The sequence below is a fragment of the Schistocerca gregaria genome, chromosome 2 (assembly GCF_023897955.1).
Source record: "Schistocerca gregaria isolate iqSchGreg1 chromosome 2, iqSchGreg1.2, whole genome shotgun sequence".
NCBI lineage: Eukaryota > Metazoa > Arthropoda > Insecta > Orthoptera > Acrididae > Schistocerca > Schistocerca gregaria.
The window spans coordinates 822973885-823000659 of NC_064921.1; the positions used below are offsets into that span (position 1 = coordinate 822973885).

Sequence of the window (26775 nt, forward strand, 5' to 3'; positions counted from 1 at the left end):
CCGTTTTGTCGTCCTGTTGTCTGTCTGTCTCTTCGACTGTTAAGGAACATTTTCTCAGGAACGAGTCGACTATCAAGGTCAACTTTATGTCAGTTATTAAGGGCTGTGATCTCTCAGCGGTGTACAAGTTTTAAGCTTCTAAGTCACTACAATCAAAAGATACAGCCATTTATGTTACGTATTTTCATATTCGTAAAATTCACTTACCAAAACCTCTAGTGTGCTCTAGTTAACCCAGAATCACGAAATTTGGCAAGAAACAAGGTTCCACAGTACAAGCAAAGCAAAAAAAAAAAAAAAAAACGAAAATTCTTAATTTCTTATAATTGTGTGACATGAAAAGATATTTTTTCTCATTTTTTATCCGTCTCTCTATTTGTCGGTCCGTCTGTTAAAACATCTTTTTTTTGTAACAGGTTGGCGTATGAAGTTCAAATTTACATTACATACTTAAGTCTATGCTCTTAGCGGTGTAAAAATTTAAGCTTCTAAGTGAATGCGATGAAAGGATTCGGCTTTTTATCACATATTTTCATACTCGAAAACTCAGTCATCAAAACCTGCAGGTTTTTGGAACCATGAAATTTGGCAAGAATCAAGGTTTCACAGTACAAGTAAGAGTAAAATCTGATACTGTTAATCTGTATTATACAACACGAAGAAAAATATTTCTTTTGTCATTTGTTATTCGACTTCAAATTTATAAGTAAATTATTATTGAAAGTCTTGGAATCCCTGCAACCATATGTTGTCTATATCAATGTCAATAATAGGCCAAAATCATCAATATCATTGATTCTCGTAATGCATAAACTATCTATATACGTAATTAAGTTTGCAATCCACCTTCAGAATGCGAGTCTACTCACACGTATCCAATTCTTTTTTTCTTCTGCTTTTTATATATATGACTTCTGTTTCATGTTATTAACCCATGTTCTAGTATAATGAGCTTTGTAACAAGGACGTATATAAAATAAAAGAACGTTTCAACACTTCCGCTTCCCACAATGAGGTATACAAGTAATAGCATGTAAAGTTTAGGTGTTGTACCAGTGTTAACTGGCAAAACCGGCATTCCCACGGTATTCATTTTGCCAATTTTCTATTATAAACGAAAACAAAAAATTAAATGTTTGTAGTGAACTATTGAAGAAAATTCATTTTCATGTATTCGTGAAAACAGTTCTCAAATTATGAAACACTCATATAAAGAAATATGTGTAATATACAAATGCATAACTACAGTATCCTAATTAAGGAACATGATCCCGTACAGAGTAAACGTACTGGGCCCAGGCGCTTCGCGTGTCTACAACGCGATTTTGTAAACGTCTCTACTGCAATGCCTGTAGATAGCTCTATAGATGGCTACTGTTTTCACGTACGTCGTTTGCCCCTAGCAGTTGAAAGTTGGAAAAGGTGTTGCAAGATGTCAGGTGTTTCCTCAAACTGACTCGACTGTACGAGTGTCTCAATTGTAAAGAATGGTTCAAATGGCTCTGATCACTATGGGACTCAACTGATGTGGGCAGCAGTCCCCTAGAACTTAGAACTACTTAAACCCAACTAACCTAAGGACATCACACACATCCATGCCCGAGGCAGGATTCGAACCTGCGACCGTAGCAGTCTCTCGGTTTCGGACTGCGCGCCTAGAACCGCGAGACCACAGCGACCGGCAATAGTAAAGAACAAATGTATTAAAAGTTCATGGATGATTAGCCAATTTCTCACTCATCCTAGTGTTTATGACGTCAAATCTCTTGAACTGTGTGTTGTACAATGATGTATTTGAGTAGATACATTCAGTGACATACCGGGTGATCAAAAAGTCAGTATAAATTTGAAAACTGAATAAACCACGGAATAACGTACATAGAGAGGAACAAATTGACACACATGCTTGGAATGACATGGAGTTTTATTATAACCAAAAAAATAAAAAAGTTCAAAAAATGTCCGACAATGGCGCTTCATCTGATCAGAATAGCAATAATTAGCATAACAAAGTAAGACAAAGCAAAGATGTTGTTCTTTATAGGAAATTCTCAATATGTCCACCATCATTCCTCAACAATAGCTGTAATCGAGGAATATTGTTGTGAACAGCACTGTAAATCATGTCCGGAGTTATGGTGAGGCATTGGCGTCGGATGTTGCCTTTCAGCATCCCTAGAGATGTCGGTCGATCACAATACAATTGCGACTTCAGGTAACCCCAAAGCCAATAATCGCATGGACTGAGGTCTGGGGACATGGGAGGCCAAGCACGACGAAAGTTGCGGCTGAGCACACGATCATCACCAAAAGTCGAGCGCAAGAGATCTTTCACGCATCTAGCAATATGCGGTAGTTCCAATAAAACCCCACGTCATTCCAAGCATGTATGTCAATTTTTACCTCTCTATCTACATTATTCCGTGGTTTATTGAGTTTTCAAATTATGCTGACTTTTTGATCACCTGGTAAATGGTTATTTTCTCGAAAATATATTATGAATAGAATTAGTAGCAAAGGAGAAATACCTTTAAACGTCAAGCACAATGAGGCAGTTTTTCACGAATGTCAGTGTTTAGACGTCATATCTTCTAAACCACGTGTGACTTCATGAAATAATTTTGTAGGTGCATTTAGCAATGTATGTGGATACCGTCTGCGGAATTTATTGCAAATACAGTTAATAGTACAGAAGAAATAAATTTAAACGTCATGGATGGTGTCGCATTTTTCAACGCATTTCATTTTTTGTGATGTCATATCTCCTGAACTATGTTAGGTAGGTGGTTCTTACCCACACAGCTATCGTTGCCTGAGAGTAAAGAATATGTTACCAAGTATAGTTGAAACTGCTCCAGTGGTTTAGGAGATCATGCGCCAAACACACACACATATATGTATTATATATAATATGTCTGGATTCATTGGTTGGTACACTTCCTAACTGTGCAAAATGACATACGTGAATCGCAAAAATAGACTACAGAGTGAAACTTCCAAAAGAACACTATACTATGTAGAAATGGGCAGTCATTCCTTGGTTTATTTCGTTATGATCCATCGTGAACTGGAACCTTAAGCATTGTGAGGTATGTCAAGGTCTATATCAACAGAGACATAAGCTGTTAAAAGCTGTGACGGTAATCCAGATCAACAACACTAAAAAAACTGTTTTACTTTATTGTCAACCTGTCTAGTGGAGACAAGCATATCGTATATACACTGATGAGCCAAAACATGACTGCTGGCCACCGCAAGACTTAAGGTCGCCTGGTGATATTGTGTGCATTCGACAAGGTAAGAAAAGGAAACAGGATGTTAGGTGTATAAATGCAGATGTTTCTGTTAATTACTGAGCACAGTGTACTAAAAAACTTTACATCAGTGTTAAATTCATTTGTAGACTAATAATTTTAGGTATATAATCAGCATGTTTTTAGGTTGATTAATATCTCCATGTAAACGTGACACAAGCAAGTCATTGATGTTCATTTTCATTTGTGCAACTCCTCATGCATTGAGGTGTGGATGTTTGGAAACAAAATGGATTGTCTATACTGACAGGTGTAGTCCACTACATGATGCAGTTACGACCATGCAGGAAACATCAGGCAGTAAACTGTCATTTGTTTGCAGGAAGATTATTAGATGCAGAGAAAAACCAACTAACACACTGAAGTAGTTACATATTAAAATAATGTCTGTATGTAGACTCTTTACATCCTGTATATGTGAAGCAGACACAGATGGGGGAGTCACTCCAGCAACTATCTGGGCCACAAAATGGAGAGTCCACATCCCAGAGACAGCAGGGCTGGGTGGCAGTTGATGTGCTACTGTCGCAAGTTTCTATGGAAAGTGCTTGGAGGCCAGCAAAAGAACAAGTAGGGGATGTTGTAATAGATGTCCACACCACATCACAGGACTTGGAGGTTGGATTTCCCACTTCGTGTTTACAATAGATGGAGATCTGTAGCAGAGCTGAGGGCAGAGTACAGTGCTGGGACAGGCACAAGTGTGACAGAGCACAGCATGCAGGATACTGAACTTGGGGCTCTGCAGAAGACGATCCGGATTTTGTCCCTAAGTTGACCCAACAATCTCATCTGTTGACAGACCAGAATCGTGGAGACTGGACAGTGGCTCAGTGCAAACTTGAAGCTTGACCAGATAATTCATGCTTTTCTGTTACACCAGATATATGATCATGACCAGATACACCATCAACCATGCACTGCCCACAGATGTAGACCAGTGGAGGCAATTATGTGGTATGGGGTATATTCATATGGGTTTCCATGGGAGCTGTGATGCTAATCGAAGGCATTTGACAGTTCTGGACTAATGAACATTATTTTGTACCACCTGCATCAATCCATGCCTCATTCTTCATGTTTTTTTTTTCTGAAGACGATAGTTTCTTGCACCAAAATTTGTCGGAGCCACAAGACCAGAATTATGCTTACAGTAGTTTAAGGGGCATGATAATGAACTCAAGTTGATGTCTTGGCCACCAAGTTCACCTGATCTGTAGCCAATGGAACACATCTGGGAATCCATTGGGCGCCAGCTCCGCATCCACAACTGCCAGCTCATAATTTATGGGAACTGTGTGGCGTGAGCATACACATCTTATGTCAGATACCTCCAGAAACTACGAGATCTCTGCTTCGACATCTTTGGTCAGATATCTTTGCAACCTACCAGTGGCATAATATATGGGAACTGCATGATCGGTGCACAGGTATCTTTATGTCATATACCTCTGGTAATCCACCAAGAGCATAGAACTGCATGGTCTGTGCTAAGACATTACAGATACCTCTGGAAACCTACTAAGGACTTGTCGAATTACATGGCATGCAGAATCGCGGATTATTGCGTTAAGCAAGTAGTCAAAGTATTTTGCGTCATTGTCGCAAACAAATATACAAGTAAGAAAACATGAGAAGAAATGAAATGTGTGTTTAGTAGAATATAATGCAACATGACACAGATTTGCGGTAATCTGTGTTATCACAATCGTCAATGAGTAGCATGAACTGGTTTGTGGCACGACACAGCATAACGAACGTGACAAAATGCGCATAACCAATTTTAAGCTGGCCATGAATATTGGACATATATGGGCTCTTATTGAGACAACTATGAACTGATTGAGCATACATTAAAGGAACTCTCAGACCCAATCTAGACGAAGGTATGGTAATGCCATCTCATACTGAACGCCCAAAATGCTGGAAAATTGGCAGTATACAATACCAATGTGAATAATATATACCAATACAAAATGGTCTGCTGTTTGTAACAGCGCTGCATCGCAGCTAATGTGACCTAAATTAAAATGGTTATGAAATTTTAAGCTGCTGGAAGCACATTTATTCTTTAGCCAAAATTTAAAAAGTTATGGGAAATTCAAATTTCTCCTAGGTTTGAAATGACAAAAAGGCGACACATAAATTATGCAGGTAAATTAAACAAAAACTACAGAAGCATATTAATATTCCCATGGGAACACTTATACATTGACTCAGAAGATGAAGGAAAAACATGTACTATGATCTTGTTAAAAGTTTCATCAGAAAAACTTCATTTGTTGGGTGGACGACAGCTGTTAAAACAAGCAGTAACTTGCCTTGGTCATAGCCAAAACACAGTTGCCACACAAACGTGTTGATCTTGTCTGCACCCATCATGAATCAAGCACATCTAAGAATCAAGCACACTTATTCAAAGCAGGAAGTCGCACTGTAAGCCTCAAAAATATCAGAAACATGTATGATGAAAAAAGACTTACATTTCATGATGGTAGCGAAGTGTAAAACTTAACTGAATGTCAGCTGCAGGGATTAGTGGCAGCTACTGAAAAGATGTTTAACACAGTGTCCACCTACTGTAGATGCAAATTTCAAAGCAAAATAGTCTCAGCAATACTACATTGGTCTGTAGGACACAGGCCTTTAAGCGCTGTATAGCAACCTGACGTTTTCCTCACAACGTAGACATGGATACATGACAGCCAACGTGCAATGTTACTCCATATAAGAATGTTCGTACTCGGCAGTGTACAGGTTCTGGACGTTGTGGCCGAATGAGATGTTACGGACGAGTGCGGAATAAATCGAAGAGCCGCGATTTTCGACAGTCGTCTCGATGGACGTTCGCCCACTGATACAGTTCGATTCTTCGGGTATCCGAGATCTGCTGATTACGATACTGTCGCTAAGAACAATGATTCGGAGAATTCTGGGGAAAGTTCTGGTGAAACGCCGAGTAAACCTCATTCGAGGGAAAGCGTGTCACCAACAGCGGCAGTCGTCGAAAAGGCTCAGGCGCTGATTTCGGAGGAACCGTGGCAACCGCTGAGGAAACCGGTGTCAGTATTGACTGTCAGCGAGCAAATATGTATCGGATGGCAAGGGGGGATCTCATACGAACCATGTAGTCCAAGACTGGCTCTCGCATGACGTTGACATGTTCTGGTCAAAAGAGTTATGGGCCCCGCATAGCCCATAGACTATTATGTTTGGAGCACAGTCAAAAACGTTACCAATAAGACGAGGCACCCTAACGTCGCATCTCCGCGCACCGCTATCGAAGCAGCATTAGCGAATATGTAGAACTCTGTTTTAAAGAGTATCTGAGGTCGCTTCAGCGCAAGATTAGAGGCAGTCATTGCGTCTGAAGGAGGTTGCATCTAGTACTGTTACTCTTGAAAGATACCATTGATTATATGTGAAAGTATTTTCATTTTCATTTGTATTTTGTTTTCATAAATTTGCTTTTAAAAAAATTCGTCTGTCCGGATTTAAGCGACGTGTCCTGCATGATCAAACTTCTCAGAACGGAGGGTCTAAAACAGTCCGAAATATTGAATTTTTTGCGGCACAGTTCGGACGGGGAAAGCATCCTGAAGAAGATTCAAGTCTACAAATGGTACAGTTTTTGAGAAGACGAGAAACTGTTCAGAATGCAGCACACCAACGCCGACTGAGAACCAGCGTGACTGTCTAAGATTCTTGCGCATGTCTTTTCTGACTTTAAAAAATGGTTCAAATGGCTCTGAGCACTGTGGGATTCAACTGCTGAGGTCGTAAGTCCCGTAGAACTTAGAACTACTTAAACCTAAGGACACCACACACATCCATGCCCAAGGCAGGATTCGAACCTGCGACCGTAGCGGTCGCGCGGTCCAGACTGTAGCGCCCAGAACCGCTCGGCCACTCTGGCCGGCTTCTGACTTTAAAGGAGGTCTCATCGATTTTCTGCATGCCCTCCGTACCACGAACGGTGCATACTATTACCGAAAAAAAACGTGCGTCGTGTCAGGAAAGGCAGTCGTTCCAAGCCGGGATGTGATTCTGCTTTATGCCAACGCTCGACCGTCCACAGCTACCCGAAATCAACTAAAATTTACGAAATGTTGTGGAGCACACTCGAATATCCATCCTACCGTCTGGACTTACCGCCCTACAATTTTCTTTTGTTTGGAACACTAAAGAAAGCAATCGGAGGTCAGAGATTTGACGCTAAGGAAGTGTTTGCGCATAAATGGTTGCCGACACAGCCACATTCATTTTATAAAAATGGGATCAAGTCACTGCCTGTCCACTGGGAAAAATGTGTTTGGGATTCAGGAGACTATATGGAAGCCAGCTCTCCTCCAACAAATGACGCTTTGATGCCTTTATGAGATAATGGCCAAAATCGTTCAGTCTTCATACTTGGTTTAGATGTTTGACAGAGTAATGAGGCTAATACAAATATAATTCGAGTGACAACGTACGTTCTAGAAGCACTACTTTCATCAGTTTATTCTGGATGTAAATAAATTATTTCCTTACACTTTCGTATTTCATTTGAAACGTACAGTCGTGCTCAAAAGTATCCGAACGACCTGAATGGCACTTCGCAGGATTCGCATGCAACGCACATAACGCAGCTGTCTAGCAGGTCCTCTAATCGCTCCTTGGTACAGTCGTTTGACTATTGAAAATGGCTCCAACAAGTCACCACCAGAAAACACTGCTCTGTATCGCAATATCTCAAAATGTAAAGTAATACCGAGGTATTACAAATATCAGAGAACCCCTTATCACAGATAAGACTGTCCGTAATGCCTGTAGGCACACATTTATTACAATAAAAGACATACCTGAAATGCTACCACTCTCAATAATTACTTCAGATAGGTAAATCACGTAGTAATTTCGTCCTATTCATGATTTCCTCTTCAAAGTTACATACCGTACTTATAGTTTAACACAAAATGACATTAAAAATTTAAGTTACCCACGAGTAGCTAGTTGAGAAAATCTTCAAACGACACGACGAACCGTCTCGTTCTGCATATGGATTCAAACCCAGGTCATGCATACTAAGCAAAGACTTCGTGAGTGATGGAAACTAACAGTCATTCCTGACCAAGCATACAGAGAGCGATATACCTCAATTTTAGACAGTTTCAGTTGGGAAATATCAACTTTAAATTACATAACGTAAACATTTTTAACGGACGCGAATTCCTACCCAGCATCTATTGTCATTTTTAACGAATTACGAGAAATGTTAAATATTGCTTGTTCACAAGTAACTTACTTGAAATGCCGTGAGGTAAAGCTTTTTTGTGTTGCACAGGGATTCGAACCCAGAATCTAATCGGCTTGTTATCGAAGCACAATCAACTGTGACATATCGGATTTTCTAGGCAGTAGCTAGATGTTTTAATTGAACTGACGAGACGAAACATTAATTTTTTCCTTTCCAGGACTCCAAAGTGGCGCGAAAACGAACGTTCAATATCGGTTTGTTACACCGGCAGCAACATGTGAGCACGTTTGAACTAGAAATAATATGACGAAGATTTCAGTGCTGACTGGGAATCGAACCCCACACACATTGTTGTTGGCCAGCCGTTGTAGCCGAGTGGTTCTAGGTGCTTCAGTCCGCAACCGCGCTGCTGCTACGGTCGCAGTTTCGAATTCTACCTCGGGGATGGATGTGTGTGATGTCCTTAGGTTAGTTAGGTTTAAGTAGTTCTTATTGTAGGGGACTGATGACCTCAGATGTTAAGTTCCATAGTACTTAGAGCCATTGGAAACATATCGTTGTTGACTGCAAACAAAGAGACGTCAGCTACCGAATTTTTCTCAACCTGCAGCTCGGAATAACATCTTTGAACTTACAGTGACCTCGCAAATAGTTCTGTGTCTCACTGGGCGTCAAAAACGTCAGATAACGTTAGTGTTGGCAACGAATAAAACTACAGTCAAAATATAAATTATTATCCACCAGCAGATAGGTGTTCTCATGCTAGAGCTTGATAATACATAATGGAACCATCAGTGCCGGGCCAGAATTCGAACCCATTCACGCGCTATATGTGCAGATGTTGAGGAATCTGCTGTTGAACAAACAACAAATTGTAGTCGAGGTGTATTGTCACGAAAGGATCAAATTCCGCGTTAAGGGCGGTCTGAGTTGCATTCCCAGTTCAGAACCAATTTTATTGACATACAAAAGCTCAAATAAAATATGAAATAGGTGTCCTGTGACCCTACATAGCTTTTGTTTCCTCACTAGAAATAAAGAACTAGTATAAGATAGATTACTGCTGATAGAGTTTGTACTTGATGCGACTCCTGACGTTATTATGCTTCAATTTAACGTCTACTTAGTAGAGAAAGAATATCATGTTTAACGTGAATTTCACACCACAAGAAGACAATGTCTCTCCTTATCAAACTCATCAGGAGAAGTTGGAATTGAACTCACACCACAGGTACAGGAACCTATCATCAATCTAATAGACCACCAAATCTTCTTCTGTGTGAAACATTTTTCTATTGTAAAACGTTGTTCCACACTGGATGAGAATTCTGACACACAGGCTTCCTGTAGTGGTTTGAAGCATGTTCAGTACATTCCTTTACTTGGTTGACCGAATCGCGATGAACTAGCTGCCTCAGCTACCCAGTGCATACATTCGACTCTGTTATGTAATCATCGAAATAATATCATGTAACTGCAACCTACACAGAACTGCCAACAGTGTATGATGCAGAAATTTAAATAGGAAGTGTTCCTTTCCACTTCAGCTATTCTATTACGCTATCCGTTTGTTGAAAACGCCGAGCAGTGCCAAAGAAAAACTGTCTGTCTCTCAGGAGTTATCAGTCTAATGGAACTTTGAACATAATTCCCTTCACTTCTCAACCCAGAATAGTCCCATGTGGAAAAAGAGCTGACTTCTGGACATTTTGTTCTTTTCAGGTTTAATAGACGGCCAGTCAGTAGATGCATCTAAAAAAGTTTGTATTATGTATGGGGAGAACTGTTATAGAGAACATCAGAGAATTCGCAGATATCATTAATGATTAATTTCTCATGTTTACTATTGTTTAAACACTAAAAGAAACCTTACGAAAATTGTGCATTGTATTATAAGAAATGAAATAAAATTAACCATGATAACCTTACGACGAAACTCTGTTTCAATAAAACTGAGTATCTATACACAAGGGTGTGTCTATCGGCAAGGATTAGTGAAATACTATTAACTTAGATTTCGATTGGGTTTGTGGTTGATATGCTGTGTCATACTCAAGTGGTATGCAAATGTGGTGTTTCATAAATTAAGATATGTATTCCTAGAAACCCAAAATGTGCTTGTCAGCAATGTAAAGAGGCGTTAGCTCTTGTGCAGCATTGTAAGTTTTTCACCATTGTACTATGAGCAGAAAGTATTTCCTTGCGATTTCCTGATCGATGTTTGATCTGACTGCTTGTAGTTCTTTCACAGAAGGGATAAAAACGTTAGAGTCAAGAGACTGGAACCGCAAACAATAACAGCCGCTTTTTTACAGCTAAGCGCGTAACCACAGGGCTATGGAAGATGCATGTGTTTACACTTCCTTTCACAAGGCCAATAGTGGCTATAACTCATAAACCGCTATTTGAAGGACGAGATTATTTGCGATTTTCATGTGCAACGACTTTCCTGGGCTGAAAAACGTAAATTTACAACCTTTTGTTATACCTCAAGCGATAATAACTCAGATTATTCAATCGAAATGACAGGAAAAATCAAGTGAACTTTGGGGCTTGATTCCGTGCACACCAGGAAGTAACTCGTCGATCACAAAGTTGCCAAACATACGTTGCCTTGTTGCCAAATCTCAGTTATATTACCAGCGGGAAGAAGACGAACCGATGTGATCCTACAGCGGGCTGGGAAGTGAGCATAGCTGGCGTCTCAAAGACGTGGCTGCTACAGCCTGAAAACTTAATCCGTCCGATTCATCTTTCTGTAACTAGGTTTACGAACTGGAGCGTAGTTACTAATAATACTGACAACTGACTACAAACTAACCAACATAAATCAGTAGCTCTCATAGTTTTTATATTTCTTTCGTAAGTGTACTCAAAACTAAGAAACTCATTGACAGACGTTTTCGTGCCTCGCCGATAGTCGAGGACAACAAACGAAGATGTAATGTAGCGAAGACTGTTTGCTAGTGCTCTTTCTCACCAGAAAATATGCAATTCACTTATTGGGCTCAGTACACTGTAACAGTAATTTCTGTGTGTATGCAATGCATACGAAATAGAATTTAGTGATGCTCTCTCTTCCACTTCTGTATACAATATGCCTGACCTAAAGGGGCCCTTTATCATTACAGGCCCTGGGCAGTGCAACATCATACTGACAACAGTAATGTGCTTATACTGACAACCTCACTATTCATTTCAGCTGATTTTGTAATCGTTTAAATAAAACATACCTTTCAGTGGGAGACATTTCGTCGTCCTTTTCCTTCTGTGAAATTTGTCACTAAGCTTTTTGCCTTCCAACCAGCGAAATGCGCCACAGTAAGGCCAGTAAACGATTCACAAACCAGGATTTAGTGCCGTTAAGACGATTTCTTCAAACATTGTCGTAGCTGATGGAATTTACTTTTATTCGTTAATCGTCTTATGCAGCAACGTTCATAGATATCTAAAACAGGAAAATCTCTTTATCCAGGTACAAAGGTTGTTAAACAAAATTCATACAGTATGTGTCAGGTTGAGCCTTTCATCTGATAGCACTGCGTAAGTATTTTGTGTAAGAGGTATCACAGGTGTGTTCCTGTAGCTATGGGAACCGTTTGTTGTAAATGAGTAACACCAACTGAGGCGTATTTATAATATTGATGCTAGACTGTGTATCGTTGTCTTCCGTAAGTGGGCATTGGAAGGCATTTACTGACATGTATACAATACAATGAATACTTCGAACGCTGTAGCTATCGTTGCTCTCATAAACTAATTTAGTTTTGTTTTATTTCTTCTGGGTCATCATTGTGCAATATGAGCTGTAGATACAGCCTTAGACAAAAAAAACTGACCGCCGAGTTGTTCAGGCAAAGTGGACAATACAGTCGTGCTCCCCTAAGCATTTTATGCCCGGAAATATGCTCGATCTGGCTACATTGTAGACTGCGGCACTTCCTGGACGAAGTCTTGACTGCAGTCTGAGTACATCACTCTTGTCTACGACCATAGTCTTGAGGTAAAACGTGAGACTAGCTACTACGAGATCTGGCAACCGAAAGCACAAGCAACAAAATTTTTATCGCCCCTTTCCTCTCGATGATGAAGCTCTGAGTGTATTTCAAGCGAATCTAAAAAATATTTCGGTTTCTCTCACATTGGTAATAACAGTTTGGCTCAACAATATTTTAGCGAGAGATTTCTTGGCCGACCATCTGCCTCTCAAAACCACGTGCGTCTGAGTTCTCTGGGACCCGTTTACTGCCTACTGGTAGGAGCTGAGGCACTGTGCTGCCTCGCCTTCTGCCAACAACGTCTGCTCCACTCCTCACTCTCGACGATGTGAAATGCTTTAATGTTGTTGAGTGGTGACCCATAAAATCTGTCTACGATTTGTGTTTCACACTCGATAGCAGTGGAGACACAAAATCGGTTTTATTTGGTTAGTATTTTATTACACTAGTATGCAATACATCAATGTGGCACAAAATTAATTTCATTTTTTTTGATCCAGTGCACTATAATTAAAGTGTCATACCCTGTTCTTTTTCCTTTCGCAGGAGATTCTTCAAATAATTTATTTTTGTCATGGATTGCAATGTAATGCAATGCAATGTAATGTGTTTGGTTTCTTTCTTCGATTCCCTATGGTAAATGGATGCGAAACATTGTGTCAATATCTTTCAGTCCATACATTCATTAATGAAGAAGTGAACGCTGTTCAAAAGTGACAGTTAAAATATTCAATTGTATTTAAGCTGACAAAATTGCCCATATTTGAAGCTACCCGGAGAAAAAGTAAATTCCTAGAGCCGCGGTTAGCAAATGTCTGCAAAGAGTTGCTAATTGCTACTATGAAAATTTAGCATAGAGGCCCTATAGCAATCAAGAGGTTCATTTCCTTCATACTTATCACCCTGGCATGTGAGTCTTAAGTGAAGAACAATATTGAAAATCGTATTGTTGACAGTCAATTCGAATTTCTTCAGAGACGCTTGTATTGTGAAGCAGCTTGGCAGTCAGGAAGCCTAGATCTATCACCATTAACATAACTTACTGAGTCGAACTACCAAGAGGACGTGACGGGTAAAGGTTTTCTTCTGATTTCCTTACAGCATTTATCTGGAAATTCGTAGCTCCATAAAACAAGACAGAAAGAAGCTCGCATACCCTCTCCCCTACCATGATGAGCTGACGGCTCATTGCGCCATTGCAACACAAGACACAGGCGGTACGACAGAGCTATGGGCACACTGCTGCCAGCACGCCATTTTCATCATGGTCGATCAGCCTCATAACGCATCATGAAAGATAATAAAAGTTGTCACTTATGTGATGAAAGCACTTCAGCCAAAAAATTGAATTTTTAGTCTCAGTGTCATAGTTTACATGAGGATTATAGCACGAGTCATTCAAAGGGAAAGGGAATATCAAGCGAATTTAGTGAGTCAGTTCAGTACCATACGCTGAAGATATTGCACTGTGGCAGTGTTGCCAAATGTTTGTGACGATGATGCCATTTCTCCGCTGTACTAGGAACACTGCTGTAGTGGTATGCGAGGAGAATCCCATGTTTGTGTCATAGGAGGATACGGAGACAAGGCGTGAGGTTCGGTTAATATGCAGCGTTTTCTCCTACCAGTTATTTGAAACATTCAGGTATGTAATCTGCCACCATGATTATAGTTTCCCACAAAATATATACAAATCAAACACTTACCTTGTTACGTTGTGACAAAAAATTATTTCAGTAAAATAAGAAGTCTCTGGAAATCAACTTTGCCCACCTGTCACGAAAAGTAAGATAAGAAACTCTTCGCACCTCGAAATCGATTGCATCTATGTGCAGTCTTGTCAACATACAAATAGAGTTTCATGAATTGCACGAGAATGCAGAAAAATCTTCGTGTGAATGGAAGATATGAGAAACACAGTTAAGTAATTATTCTGTGCCATGTAATAGTCAATTCATCTGAAAATTCTGAAGAGAAGAAACTAAAAATCATGCCCATTAAGACAGAAACTAAAGTGCACATGCGGGCACTGTGCAGATCTGCGCCTTTTCATCAGATATATACAAATAATGTATACTAAGCAGTGTATTCATTGCTTTCGTAATGCTTCCCTCTTGTTCAGTCTTCTAATGATGAACTGGATTCACACCCATGAGTCTTATTGTTTCTTTCTATCCTTCCATCTACTATCTTTGTGTGTTATTGCACGGTGTTCAAAAACCAAAATATTATGCCTGCTCCCACGAGGTATTTGAACGAGGTAGCACGAAGACTAACGAATTATAATCAAAATACACTGAGACGCCAATTAGTCTGTCGTCATGTTGTTAAGTCGGCAGAAATAGTTGAGTATTATTGCCTGCATCACCAGCACTCCGTTATCTTCTTCTCTTACTGAGATTTTCATATTACCCTGAACACAAGACGCAGAGAGAAATGTGTATATTCTCCGTGACGAAACATCTCATATTCCAGTCATTTTGATCCATTCATTACCAGCGGCAGCAGTGTTTGCTGACGTGAAAAACGCCTAGATGCACTGTGGTCCAAAAGCCACGTTAAACTGTAGGTTCCCCTATTAACTGGCTAGGTAAGTCAACTGAAAGGTCGGAGGAAAGCAACGGCATACAACCTCCAACACGACCGTGCCTATTAAAGCACTGTGGTGTTCAAACCAATTTTCCGACTGATGACTGCTTTACTTTACTATGGATTCCAAAGCTAATGATCTTCGGGTTATTAACATTTTTGTATTTTCATGCTGTAGCTTTGATACCAGCAAACGTAAGTAACCGCCCGAGCACCGTCACCACTGGAGTTGTCAAGGCGGTAGACGACGATGTTGTCTACCCCAGTTACAATCTTGGTCATGGCTATGTTTCAGTCGAATACCAATATGTGCCTTTGTGCATATTTCAAGATATACTTTTATACACTTGGTACACATCCAAATCAATATCTGATAGAGCTGTATTTAGCAACATGAAGCAGATATGTTTTCCGAGCAATATATTGGACAACACGTCAGTGCAGCGAGATATCGTTTGTGTGTTGCGCATGGTGCAAGAAATATTTGTGTTTTGCTTGCTTCTGTGATAGGTTTCACCCCACTGAATGCGAGCAAGCTAACGAATAGACTGTCAATAATTGTAATTACGCAATAATATTTTAAAACGTGTATTTTTCCGTTATGCATCCCGATGAAATTAACTGTAAATAGATTATATGCCTACTTCTCAAAGCGACAAGAGAAAGACATTATAATCTAGAATCCGCATTAAACATCACGTTCCTTCATTACAAACTGGGCGGAGCAGGTTTACGTTGGGAAATGACATAGGCGGAAGTCATGGTAAACAGAAATACTGTCACCAGTAAACTTACTTACATTAGAAAATTTTGGTTTAGTTGATGAAGCGATAGGCAATTAAAGGAACTGGACTCTTATTTTACTGGCACTCGATTGAACGAGAGACGTTGAAAAATTGGGTGCTGGACTGTGATTCGAATTCGTATCTCCTCTTTCAAGGATCTGAATCTCTAGAAACAGAATAGTTCAATCATTTCGTTCCTTTTCCCAAGACTGCAATCTTCTCTCGATCTCCTCCAAAGGTAAGTATGTGGGGCCGAATCCTGATCAAGTACAAACATATTCATAATTTCATTTCAAGCCCTATTACGTGCACACCGGCCTGATAGTCAAAATTAACGTGCATTTTTAATGTATGTTCATGTGTTGCCAACAATCGAAATAGGTGTCGTTATTTCTGGTCAAACATGCACACATCTTACTATTGGTGATCAAGCAATTGATACTTAAGCTGTATTCGTGGATTATAAAGAAGGACAGTATGTGTGCGGTTCGATTGTGGTTCACGCACAAAAATTTGAATCCTTATTTTAGATTGAACCACCTAGCAGATTTAAGACAAAGCCCAGGAAAGTCGTTGCACGTGAAAATCGCGACTAATCTCGTCCTTTAAATAGCGGTTTATGAGTTCTAGCCCCCATTGGCCTTGTAAAGGGAAGTGCAAACACATGCATCTTCCATAGCCCTGTGGTTACGCGCTTAGCTGTAAAAAAGCGGCTGTTATTGTTTGCGGTTCCAGTCTCTTGACTCTAACGTTTTTATCCCTTCTGTGAAAGAGCTACAAGCAGTCAGATCAAAGATCGATTAGGAAATCGCAAGGAAATACTTTCTGCTCATAGTACATTGGTGAAAAACTTCCAATGCTGCACAAGAGCTAACGCCTCTTTCCGTTGCTGACAAGCAAATTTTGGGTTTCTAGGAATACATATCTTTATTTATGAAATACCACATTTGCATACCACTTGAGTATGACACAGCATACCAATCCAACACAAACCCAATCGAAATCTAAGTAAATAGTGTTTCACTAATTCGTGCCGATAGAGACACCCTTGTGTATAGATACTCACTTTTATTGAAACAGTTTCGCCGTAAGGTTATCATGGGTAGTTTTATTTCATTTCTTATAATACAATGTACAATTTTCGTAAGGTTTCTTTTAGTGTTGTTTAAACAATAGTAAACATGAGAGAGAAATTAACAGTCCGACAATGCACATGCATTTTATTGATTAAATGCGTGTAGGAAACTTGTTCTGAGTAAAGCTGTCAAACAGGGTTTGATGAAGAAAATGTCATTAACACACGCCAGTTAGTGTAGGAAATACCTTTCTTACGTATTTTTCTCGACGTGGCCCGCCCGGGTATGGCCGAGCTCTCTAATGCGCTGCAGTCACGGACTGTGCGGCTCGTTCCGCCAGAGGTTAGAGTCCGCTCTCGCGCATGTGTGTGTGTGTGTGTGTGTGTCTATAGGATAATTTAATTTAAGTAGTGTGTATGCTTAGGGACTAATGAGTTTAGCAGTTAAGTCCCATAAGATTTCACACAGATTTGAACTTCTGACACGATGCGTTCTCCCCATACATAATACAAAATTTTCGAGATGCATCTACTGCCTGGCCGTCTATTACACCTGAAAAGAACAAAATGTCGCAGAAGTTAGCTCTTTTTCCACATGCGACTATTTTGGGTTGAGAAGTGAAGGGAATTATGTTCAAAGTTCCATTAGACTGATAACTCCTGAGAGAGACAGACAGTTACAGTTTTTCTTTTGCACTGCTCGGCGTTTTCAACAAACGGATAGCGTAATAGAGTAGCTGAAGTGGAAAGGAACACTTCCTATTTAAATTTCTGCATCCTACACTGTTGGCAGTTCTGTGTAGGTGGCAGTTACATGATTTTATTTCGATGATTACATAACAGAGTCGAATGTATGTACTGGGTAGCTGAGGCAGCTAGTTCATCGCGATTCGGTCAACCAAGAAAAGGAATGTACTGAACAGGGAGCCTGTGTGTCAGAATTCTCATCCAGTGTTGAACAATGTTTTACGATAGAAAAATGTGTCACAGAGGAGAGGATTTGGTGGTCTATTGGGCTGCTGATAGGGTCCTATACCTCTGGTCTGGGTTCGATTCCAACTTCTGCTCATGGTTTTTGATAAGTAGAGACACATCCTGTTCTCTTCTGGCTATGTCAAGTTAAGAAGGTATAATGGCATTGCGGTCTGAAATTCACGTTAAACATGATATTCCTTCTCTACCAAGTAGACGTTAGATTGAACCACGATAAACTCAGGAGTAGCGTCATGTAGAAACTATCAGCAGTAATCTTTCTTATGCTAATTATTTATTTCTAATGACGGAACAAACGCCATGTAGGGTCACAGGACACATATTTAATTTTGTATTTGAGCTTCTGTATGTCGATAAAATTGGTTCTGAACTGGGGATGCAATTCAGACCGCCCTTAACGCAGAATTTGATCCGCTCGTGACAAAACAGCTCGACAATAATTTGTTGTTTGTTCAAAACTGTAGATTCCTCAACATCTTCACATTTGCGCGTGAATGGGTTCGAATTCTGGCCCGGCACTGATGGTTCCATTATGTATTATCAAGCTCTAGCATGAGAACACCTATCTGCTGGTGGATAGTAATTTAGATTTTGACTGTAGTTTTATTCGTTGCCAACACTAACGATATCCGACGTTTTTGACGCCTAGTGAGACACAGAACTATTCGCGAGGTCACTGTAAATTCATGTATGTCTTTCCGAGCTGCAGGTTGAGAAAAATTCGGTAGGTGACGTCTCTTTGTGTTCAGTCAATAATGTTATGTGTGGGGTTCGATTCCCAGTTAGCACTGAACTCTTCGTCATATTATTTCTAGTTGAAACGTGCTCACATGTTGCTGCTGTTGTAACAAACTCATATTGAACATCCGTTTTCTGTAGAATATAACAGTGATAGGTGCCATGTTGGAGTCCTGGGAAGAAAAAAATTTTTCGTCAAGTCATTTCCGTTAAAACATCTAGCTATCCGATATGTCACAGTTGATTGTGCTTCGATAACAATCCGATTAGGTTCTGGGTTCGAATCCCTGTCCCACACAAAGCTTTACCTCAAGGCATTTCAAGTAAGTTACTTGTGAACAAGCAATATTTAACGTCTCTCGTAGTTAGTTAAAAAGGACAATAGATGCCGAGTAGGAATTCGCGTCCGTAAAAATGTTTACGTTATGTAATTTAAAGTTGATATTTGCTAACTGATATTGTCTAAAATCAAGGTATATCGCTCTCTGTATGCCTAGTCAGGAGTGACTTAGTTTGCGTCAGTCACGAAGTCTTTGCTTAGTATGCATGACCTGGGTTTGAATCCATATGCAGAACGAGACGGTTCGTCGTGTCGTTTGAAGTTCATAAATTTTCTCAACTAGCTGCTCGTCGGTAACTTAAATTTTTAATGTCATTTTGTGTTAAACTATAAGTACGGTATGTAACTTTGAAGAGGAAATCATGAATAGGACGAAATTACTACGTGCTTTACCCATCTGAAGTAATTATTGAGAGTGGTAGCATTTCAGGTATGTCATTTATTGTATTAAATGTGAGATTACAGGCCTTAAGGACAGTCTTATATGTGATAAAGGGTTCCGTGATATTTGTAGTATCTTGGTTTTACTTTACATCTTGAGTTATTGCTATACAGAGCAGTGTTTTCTAGTGGTGATTTGTTGGAACCATTTTCAATAGTTAAACGACTGTACCGAGGAGCGATTAGAGGACCTGCTAGACAGCTGCGTTATGTGGGTTGCATGCGAATAAGACGAAACGCAATTAAGGTCGTTCGCATACTTGTGAGCACGACTGTACATTATGGTATAAATACTGAAATCAATTGCAAAATAATTAATTTGTGTTTAAAGTGGAACATGTTCCACTATTATTTTCAATGTGTAGTCCATCAGCGCCATCTGTGAATGAAGTTGTGAATTGCTTATATCAGCACGATAGAATGTTTTACGTAAGTCATGCTGACGTAAATTCACTCAACGCTTTACGTCGTTTGCACTGACGTAAATTACCGCTCTACGTCAGTATTACCTTTATCTAGAGGCCACACGCTGCTGAATAAAATATGAGTTGAAAGCTCCCAGTGACAACTGAAGGAGGCTTGTCCTGCAGCTAGTGATGTCCATCGATCTCACGCAAATATTAACCGATTTTGGAAATTCAAAATGCTAAAATCATTGACATGAAAAGAACTATTCAGAAAAAATACAATGAATAATCATTTTCTAATTAACATTATTCAGTTTCTCCTTCGTTCTGAAAATATTTCAAAGTGAAATGAAAACATGATGTAAAGATTTCTTAAACTTTCTCTAATCTTTTATTCATTTACATAGTTGAAAACATTCAGTAAGTATATCTGTAAAAAATTTTTCACTAAAAGTTCCAAGCAATCTTTCATAGTCGTTTTCTGTGAACTTACAATATTCTTTCTATGAATGACGTTAATCGCATAGATAGGACAGTTTCTTATGAAGTTATATGGAGAAATGTCAGTGTCTGACTTGAGTAGTGCAAGTCGTTTAAAATCGAGAAACGTATCGTATACTTTGAGGAAACTACTTGGTTGATTAATATTCCATATTCCCTGTGGGAAAATTAAGCTTCTTCATTTTTTTCTGTAGGGTAGGTTAACTTGGTCGAATAATGAATAGTCAAGTAACTGATTATTTTTGCGATTTGTCTGCAATGTAAGAAATACGAAATAAGGTATATCACATTGTGCAGAGTTCTAGAACTCCATCTATTCGAAATTTTTCTTACATCTCAATCCTGCAACTGCTACAATTTTTATTTCATAAAAAGATATCCGAACTCATGGATTTTCCAGAATATTTTTTTCATTGTTCTAAGTTGTAAGTTGGTTCATATTTAACAATTACTACACAAATTTCCATCGATTCTATTAGAATTTTTCCTTTCTTAGGAAGTGTATCTTTAATTTCAACTCCAGCATCATTATAATCAGGCCATCTAAGAATTGCATTTCAGAACTACAAGACCTAGTAAAAATTACTGTTAAATATCCTACCCACCTAATTTTTTATAATCTATAAAAAATCCACCAAGAATTAATAATGGATAAAGAACTTCATTTCTCATGCTCTTTGTTTTTCCGTTATTAGTTTATCCTTCTAAGCTTACTTTAACAGTAACACATGAAGTCAAATATAACACTAGTGCTGATGAAATAAAAGGATGTTTGATTGTAGATAAAATATCATTTCCTTTCTTTATGCTCACAAAATCAAACAGTTCTGCCACATACTTATCGATTAATTTTTATTGGATTTTCCATCACATGTTGGATTATCTGATTCTGATCTATCTGGGTTAGCTAGAACAATTCTAAGTTCATGTATAACTGTGCATAATTTGGATGAAGTCATGAACATTTATTTCAATCTCTGTATCCTAGTTGGATGCATTTAAATTATGTTTACTTTTCTCATTTGCAGAGATTGAGTAGAACTGATAACACTATTTTGTTCATGATTTATTAAGGATAAAATTTATAAAAACATTTTAAGAACAACTGTTGCACAAGCACAATTAACATCAATCAAATTGTTATTTTCATCCTTACAGTAATTTCTACATGTTGAATGGGATCTAAAACAGGAAGATTTACAGGATAATATGGTTCATAAATTATTGTTCTTCCAAAGTAAGCATTTGGTTTAAATGAAGCAATAATACTGGTTTCCCTGCGAAAACGATCAGTATGTTTAACAAACATTCCACCAACCAAATTAAAATTTATATCAACTAATTCGAATGGAATAATTTTAGGAATATCTTTAGCAACAGTATTTTTATTAGCTTCGATAATTTGATTATTAAATTCTAGCTCTCTTCCAATATTATCTTCTCTTGTATCCATTCATAACTTTACAGTACTCTCAGTAACAATTCTATTTAAAATTTCATCTGGCTTAATACGAATATTTGAATATTTCGAATGAAGAAATTTTTCTTTTTCACTATTCTCATCTACAGGAATTTGTTGCTTCTGTGTCGCAAAATAATTAATTATTTTTCGATATTATATTGTAGTTAAAACGTTTAATAAAGACCAATTAGTGAAATATTGTTGTAAGTAATGGTTAATCATTTTTCAAAAATAGATGACTTATCGCACAATTGAAATAAGCCTTCCATTTACATTAATAAAAAATGTATTTAAAGAAATGAGATGCGGTCATGACTGTTTTAGCGGTCGCACAGATTGGGAACCAAAAATAAGAATTCCAGAACAGAAATTAAAAAATAAACATGGTTTTGTTTTACGAAAATTCAATTCGATTTGCAATCATAGGACCAATTGTCCCACAATTTTTCAGTGTGGCTGTTCAACATGTAATCCAACATTTTTTTCTCAGCCACTTTTGATGGAAAGAAATGTGGAATTTGTTGTGGGGCTTCATGAAATATTCTCGCTTCAAACAATTTAAATTCATGAGGTGCCCATCGGTGGCGGCGCTATGTACAGTCTTCAAAATGGAGTCTGTAGCAGAGGTGTGTTCCCAGCAGAGAGTTTCTTTTGGCGGAAGACCAAAGCATGGCAGACACTCAGACACTTGTAGAATGTCTATATAATCCGGCCAGTAAACAAACGCACAGTCACTGGGAAAGGCATCCATCATTATCGAAATATGGTCATGCATATCTATCTGTCTGATCTAACGCATTCCATCAGCCTGCACGCAGCTGTGACCTCTGCGGAGTTGAAACATGCGAACACTCACGTTCGAGGTGATTAACGGATCACAAAAAAACACCTCGCTGGACAACTGGGCGTCTTTGTCGGAAGTGCTGACACACATGTCTACTGTTGAGGTATTCATCAACCCTACAGCCCGAATATCACACTTTCCATTTGTTTTTTCCGATGAAAAATGTACTCCGCAGAAACCAGTACGTGGTTGATAGGGAGGTTATTGATGGACCAAGACGTTGGCTCTGACAACGAATACAGTGGTACCATGTGGACATACAGACCTCCCAGTAAGGTGACAAAGCCACCGTATTGAATGAGAGTACGCTGAAAAATAGGGTTTTGTTGCCTAAAGAGAGGAATAATACGGTATATTGAAATACTGAATAAGATAACATGTTTTCAGGAAAAGTGATGCAATACTTATTGAACGGCTCTTGTATAAATAACCGTCTTCCATTTTAAAATTTCCCGAGCAATTTAACTTTGGTCGGCTGTGACTGCACCACCATCGCCAACATCATGCTAGTAGCGGAAACAGGAGCTATTATTCCCCATTTTCCGTTAGGTAGTTGAATAAGTAGTATGAGTGTAGCATCTGTCATCAGCCAGTGGGTGGGGTTTGGTGCTCGTCACTCCAACCCTCTGGCGATGTCTGTATACCCTGCTACTTCGGCCTTTCCGACATGCAGAGGCCATCCACAGCGTGGAATTTATGTAAATAAAAGCATAAAAACTCCTGTCCTATCCCAGAAGTGGCGTTAGTTGTTTAATAACATTACACATGAACTTAAACGTAAGGCAAATGAAGTGTAATATCACAGGTGTGGGAGAAACCAAGGATTTTTTTCATTTCCCACCAATTTCAAGTTAAGAAATGTGAACTAGCAAGTGTGTTCGTATTACCAGGTCCATCATCTTCGATCGCCATCTTGGATTCTGATGTCATAGACCTGTTAATTGGCATATATGAGGTCAAAGGGACGATGGTAGAGTAGGTGGAGGTGTAGGGATAGGGGAATACCTGGCAAAAGAGCAGACTGTCATAAGGGAGAGAAGTCTGGCAACAATGCAGGTTGTGCTCGAACTGGCACAAGTTATACTACTGATGGGTCACACAATAGTTCCGTAAACAGACTTCTCTGTAGACTGATTGCATTTTCCTATTTCCCTATCAATGAACTGAATTCCGCCAACTAGTTTACAAATGACTGACCTAAGCAGTCATACCATTTCGTGCTCCTTGAAGTTGTGATACACAGATATTCGGGCAGGAACATTACAGTTGGGACTCATTGATACTGCAATCGTAACATAATACGTTTTTCAATTCGTGAAGTTCACTGCTTTACATCTCTGAACTTTTGAAACAAGTTCTCAATATTAATTCGTAAGAAGATGTGGCTGATATCTGTAAATCCTTTCTGTGATAGTATTTTGTTACGGGATACTGCAACAGCTGCATAACTTCTGAAGTTACTATTAGATTTTTCTGCTAGGTACTTACTTTAAAATATGAACAGCAAGGTCTTGTCTCTGGTTCACAGCTCTGTTTATTTCTTTATCTGTTTGCGACCATCCGTCCCAGGTAGCACGTGCGTCGTCCCTACCAACAAATCTTCATTCCATTTACAAATATTGCATGATATCCCAAGCCATCGTACTTTCGACAATAAGTTGACTTATGGGACTACGTGACACATATATATACGTGGCTGGAACGCCCGTGTACTAGGCATCTGATTATGTGCGATGCTCGTATTCGAAGCGATTTACTTTTGTGTTTGTGTTGCTGCACCATAAAAGCTCAGAGAACCATAATACATCCTCTTAAAGAGCGCGACACCCCGAATATTTCATTATAATTGTATCAGTACCAAATAAAATTAACAGATTCATAGAGGCGAAGAAAATGGTGACGCATAAATCTTAGAAAGCTTGTTAACGAAACTTTATAAAATAACAATCAAGGAGTCAGATGCATGAGTTACAAGAAGTCTGTGATAGCAGAAAGAGGACGTAATTTACCATTGGAATGATACGCCTCTAATTCCTAGCATTAATTTTAGGCAGTTTTAATAATTTAGTGATACTGTGCAGTCATTCTAATTACATTTGTTATCATTTATGGGAGAACTTTCGTGTAAACTGGTGTATCTCTGATTCACCTGCGATGCCGCCAACCCGCAACGCATCTCTGTTCAGCGGCTTATCGTCAGTCCAACACCTGCGGTCATGCTGGTTCCCGCCGTATCTTGCTCAATCCACAGAGGGCGTCCCGGTAAGCAGCTAGATGGCGCAGAACAGGCGTCACTCCAGACACGTATCTCTACCTGCATTCGCTGCAGCTTCGCTAGCCAATAGGGAAATTATAACCTTCCGCCGCGCGAGTACTTCTCCCAGCACGGAGCCGGCTAGAGGCAGTTCTGTATTCGCCAGCCAGCGACTCAAGTACCACCACTATTTGGATATAGCCTCAGATGGGACGTCGCCCGCGACCTGCGCTCTGGGCCTTTGTGTTCCGCGCCGTGGGCAAGTCGTACTGCCCGTGAGATACAACTTTGTATACATACTTTGTTTTGAGCACAGACTTTTCATTGATCACGAGAACGTAATCTAAGCTCGCAAAAATCTATTCCGGTTTCTTTTAAGAACAGTTATTTGTGATGAAACTTTCCTTCACAATACTAGGAAGAATCGCAGGAAAACGTTTATTTTCTTCTGTTTCGCTGCTTCAGATACAGTGACTGTGTTCGAAGTTTACTTGTTTAAATAAACAGCGTTAAATTATGTCTACTTATGATAGTGTGGAAATATCCCGAGTGAGAAACACTTCGTTCACATCTTATTGTAACATCCTGAATTAATCAGCACAAAAGCTCGCATTAGAATTAGGTGACCTTGGTGATATAGGGGGGGGGGGGGGGGGGGAAATTATTGAACTACATGAAATAAAATCGTCACAGCGTCTCTGAATGGTTTGCGTTAGGAAGTTCAAACTGCACTGTTACTGCACTGTTGGCTGCGTAGCATGGTGGGAATTAGCATGCGCATTGTTGTTTGGCTTAGCAACGAAGCCCACCTCCGTTTGGATGGGTTCGTCAGTAACCAAAATAATCGCATTTGGGGGACTGATAAACCGCATTTCGCGATCGAAAAGTCTCTTCACTCTCAGCAGGTGACTCTGTGGTGGACAATGTCCGGTCACGGATTGTCGGTTCGATATTCGTTGATAGTTGATGCCACGGTGAGTACCGAACGGCACGTGACGGTTCTGGAAGATGATTCCATCTCCATTATACAAAGTGACCCTCATTTCGACAAGATATGGTTCGTGAGAGACGGAGCTCGACCCCATCGAAGCAGGAGAGTGTTTGATGTTCTGGAAGAGCTCTTTGGGGACACACATTATGGCTCTCAGGTACTCGGAAGCCACTGCATGGGCCTCAACTGGCCGCCATATTCTCTGGATCGGAACACATGCGATACCTTTTTGTGGAGCTATATTAATGACACGTTTGCAGCAATAACCCCAAAACCATCTCTGAGCTGTGAACAGCCATTCAGGAGGTCATCGACAGTATCACTGTTCCGACACTTCAGCGGGTCATGCGGAATTTCGATATTCGTCTGCGCCACATCATCGCCAATGATGGCTGCAATATCGAACATGTCGTAATCTAAATCCGAATATTTGTAGTGACGTTCATATGTTGAATAAATTGTGTGCACGCGGTAGTTTGTAACTAGTTTACGTTTTATTTAAATAATTCCATAATTCTCACCCAGTAGAAGTCGTAATGATATACTGGTGCAGATTCGGCTCCTTAGAACTGGTTCTTTTGGAAAGTCTCGCTAGAGTATGTCTAAAGCCCCTTTTACGTGAACGATTTTGTTGTCTCCATTGACTACACGTGACAAGTAAGTCTACTGCAGGACCTCTGGCGTTGTACTAATGTAACAAGTCTCGTCTGTAACGAGAGGTTGCTCTTGTTGACACCTCAGCGCCAAAAGTGCTTCGTTGTGAGAGCTGTCTGCTCAGCAGCTTGGCTCTCGAAGTGAGGTTATGAA

At 39.5% G+C, this 26775-nt stretch overlaps 1 protein-coding gene across 1 annotated transcript in view; it reads right to left on the reverse strand.

The window, feature by feature from the left end:
* LOC126335157 (juvenile hormone acid O-methyltransferase-like) overlaps positions 1 to 26775 on the reverse strand; it is a 149097-nt gene that overhangs the window by 41996 nt on the left and 80326 nt on the right. The window lies entirely within an intron of this gene.